Below are 4,492 nucleotides of genomic sequence, written 5' to 3' on the forward strand. Positions count from 1 at the left end.
TACCATCATACACTTGTGTTTTTTCCAAACAATTGTTGATTGTTTTCTCTTCCTACCATAATTCATCGGAACACGGTTCAGCCCCACACGTTATAGCTTTCTCCTTCCAAAAACATGCATGCATACTCATTCACTCCGCAACTTTAAAACACGATCTGGTGGTCCATTGAATCACACCAAGTTGCATTTCTTCTCCACTAAATATATTTTTTTGTAAAGCGTTAATCCAAAAATTTATCAATGTCAAGAGGAAAAATGCTAAAAATAGCAACAATTCTGTGAGTAACAATTTTTCTCTTGAATAAACCTGACTGTTTTGAATTTAAAGTGTTTGTATTGTTTTGCTTCACCATAGGCCTGATGGTAGTTTAAAACATATTTTTATATATAAACAAATATTTTTATAATTAGATTACTACTACAGAACATCATTAAAATTGGTCTATTACAATGTAAAAATAGCAAATATCCCACACCGGGGGCCCTTGGCCCCCAGCCTCATTGCTTGCTTCGCTCGCAACCTTACCACAATTCTCGTGGCTACGGTTAAGCTACATGACGGGTACTGAAAACACAGTTACGTTCCCAAATACTAGCGAAAAAAGTCTCTGATTCGGGTGGGAATTGAACCCACGACCTCCAGATAAATAGCCTGATGCCTTAACTGTGCTTGCGCTTAGTGACTAGTGATGAATCCGATCTCCAATTAGCAGTGGGTACTGCAATGCTATGATTATGTTATTAATGATAATAATTATAATTGTTATTCTTATTGATTATCATCATTATTATTATCAATATAATGAGAGTTAGCATGTGCAAATGATGTTGGTATAATCGGATAATATATAATAATACAGATTGATGTAATTATTTTTTAAATTATTTTATAATAAACAATCGTTTGATTTTGATGTTCATGAGTGTATTCATTTTTGTTTATATTTGTTATTTCTGTTTTGATGATCATATAATGACTATATATTAAAGAATGTATAAATTATTTTATAACCAATTGCAATAGTTGTTGAAAGTGGTGAATGTAATTGTGGGTGACAGTCATTCACCTTTATTTTCATGGGTCGCAAGTCGCACGATGGAGCACAGAGCAAGGATCTCCCGGAAAATTAAACCAATCTCTGCAAATTCATAATATATGCATGTTTTCTATTTTATTTTATTCATTTATTTATTTTTTTGTCTCACGGAATTAGTGCTTATGGATATCGCCAAGTGAAGTTTTTTAGCCGGAATGTAGTACCCAGCTATAGAACAGCTATCCATGCTCAGTGGCGTAACGCCTATCGGTATGCGCTCTCGTACGGCGGTCCGCAGGGCCACCGACCCTTAGGGGCTCCTTTGGTTCCCCTACACATGAGAGTCAAGTAGCGTCCTCGCTCTATAGCACCCTGATCCAAAAGAGCTTTGTTAATACATTACAGCATAATGTGTCTCTGATATCGACTGTATGGCCTACCGATATATCATATTAATTATTAAAAAAAATTGAGATAAAATGTTAAAATTTTAATTCTGAATGAGTGCCATTTCCGGGCATATAAAGGTGCCATAAATCATAATTTGCTTTGCGACTCCCCAGAGAACTTTGCGACGCCCATGAGGGGAGGGTTGTCTAAAGGATCTCCTAGTCATAAGGTCTAGAGTCCTCGCTCTATAGCACCCTGATCCAAAAGGGCTTTGTTAATACATAATAGCATAATGTGTCACTGATATCGACTGTAGAGCATATATCGTTAATCCATTGGGGGTGGGTTGCCCAGCCGGCCAGGACCCCCTACATTTGTAAACATTTTTTCTAATGGAGATAAAATACCGTATTTAAATGTCACTCTGAATGAGTGTCATTTCCAGGCATCTAGAGGTGCTATAATCATAATTAGCTTTGCGACTCCCAGTCCTATAGGTCCTTGATCAGACTATAGGTCCTTGATTAGGCCTTTGTGACGCCCGAGAGGGGAGGGGTGTCTAAGGGAGAAGAGCATAGCTCCCGTCGTTAGGAAGTCATTAATTTTGTCGAGGAACACTGCTTTGAAAAGTATTTTCAGCCCAACCATGGTGGGGCTGAGGTGGGTGTATTAATACCTATTCCCACCCCACCCCCCACGTCAGAAAATTTCTGGATCCGCCCCTGCTCCACCCCAACTGACAAGTTCAAATAGAGGAGACCAGTGTGATCTATGGAAAACCGCCCTGCTTGGGGCCACACCTAGAAAAACTTGGCAATTTTGGGCCATTTTAATCTCCGATCCTCTCCTCTTCCCCGTACAGTGTGGGTTTACTAGTTTTTTACGATCTTCTTTGTAGTTAAAGTAGAAGACGGAATTGGAGTTCTCATGGTCCAGCTTATTAATTGACAAAGCTGTCTCCATCTGATTTAATTATTTTTTTTCAGGAAACAAACAAGATACAATGTAGTCAAGGAAAGACATAAAAAAGAAATTTAATATGAGAAAAAAATTGATATTTGTTTACAATTTTTTAGAATTCAACGAAACAATACAAAAGATTGCCGAATCTACCCATAAAAGTCACTTTTAAATTGGTTCGAATGGGGTTCAAACAGTATATAATCATATCTTTTTTCCTCAAAAAGCAACAAGCAGTAAAAAAAATGAAATGAATAAATAATTTTAATCTAATACAGCTTTCTTCTCCAAGTTTAGCTCCATCAAAACAGTAGAACCCCTCCTTTGGGACCTGGCCCTATCAAGGGGGCACGTTTTTTTAGTTGCGAAGTGAGAGAAATATATCTTTTATCACTACAGTCAACCCCTATTCAGGGGACACTAATATAATTAAGGCTCTGGGGCAGATGCAGGATTTTGGTGGAAAATTTAGAATATGGACCTCAGGTGCCCAGAAATTCTCTTACCTTAAAAACCTTACCGGTAATTCATATCAACAATATAATACAATTATTTTACTTAATACTTTTAACTGTCAATTTCATCATTATATTAAATCATTTACACATCTTAAAGTTAAATGTCCAAGAAATGAAGGTGTGAGTTTTTGTGGTGCTTGAATCATCGTGGATATATTAATTGTGATTGAAGAGAAGGGGATGTGTAAGACAGAAGGTGTGTAGTTTTTGATAAAGGGAGTAAAAACCATGAAAAAGGGTGAATGCCGTTTCTGGACGAAACGGCAAAAAACCAAAAAGGCAATAAAACAAAACGGCAATGATAAGTACCAAAAAGGCAACAGACCAAAACGGCAATGTCTGTAATGATATGTCATAGACAATAATATACAGTAGGCTATTCTGACTTCCTTTATGTTCCTTTATTGGTATCTTGTTATCTACTTACTCTATGTATCATGCAATAGAGGGCTCACTCATAATCTTAAGTACCTTCATTACAATGTCAACTACCAAAACGGCAATTTATTATGTTATTTATTATTATTCTTATTTTATTTCCCGTTTTTGACTTTCATGACATAAATTGTTTAGCCTCATATTATCTGCATTTTAAGATTTTAATTATTTAAATGTTTACTGGTTTTATATTGTATATATTATATTGTGTTCCCCAATCTCTCCTACTATTGAATTTGAATGTTGTATTGTTGTTGTTGTTATTTTTATTATTATTATTATTATTAGGCCTATTATTATTATTATTATTATTAATAAATATAAATTAAAACTTTATATCTCTGGATAAAGCAGAAAACAGAAGAATTTACGTTTTAAGCTTTCGACTGTCACTGTAGTCTTGTTCACAATGACACACGATGAAAATTGCGTCATATGGATTGTGACGTCAGCGGTGAGGCTGGGTAGGCCTTGTCCTGGTCCCCCTCCTCCATTCCTGCAAGTGTTGTTCTATATGTTTGGAAGATTATATCTTCCACCATCTCCATTCAACGTTGGTCTGTTGGCCCTGATGTAGATTGCTTCCTTGACCTCTCTCTCAAACCATCTTAGTTCCACAGTTAAGATTTTAGCCTTATCAAATGTGACGCTGTGACCCGAAAACCCAGTGTAAATATGTTTTGAGACTTCCGACGAAGTAGAGCTCTTTCTTCGATGTTCTAGAAATTTTGTTTTATGTTTTATTTTTTTCTCTCTTTTTTGTGGGATCGTCCCACTTTTATTTCATCATAATGTCATAACTACGTACAGTAGATATATACATAACATTCTACATTTTAACAATTATTATAGGATATATTAAGTAAATAATAGTATGAAATATATACGGTATCTGTTATGTAATTAGTACACGTCTCTTTACTGTTCTTCATAATAAGTGTTCAGACATCGACTATTGTATTATAGGCCACGTAAAATAAAACAATTGGTTAGCATCCCCGCCCGACCGTCAGAAAAGCCCCCGACATGAATTTTTTTTTATTTTTTATTTTTACAAAACACTCAAAAACTCCATCTCCCGAAGGCAATTTATATAGGCCTAGGCTTGTTTACCATCCGTCCGAACGCCAGCCGACTGGGCTTATCCCT

Source organism: Anneissia japonica, unplaced genomic scaffold, assembly GCF_011630105.1.
Source record: "Anneissia japonica isolate Jap-2015-1 unplaced genomic scaffold, ASM1163010v1 scaffold4024_len430915_cov183, whole genome shotgun sequence".
In the NCBI taxonomy this organism is placed as follows: Eukaryota; Metazoa; Echinodermata; class Crinoidea; order Comatulida; family Comatulidae; genus Anneissia; species Anneissia japonica.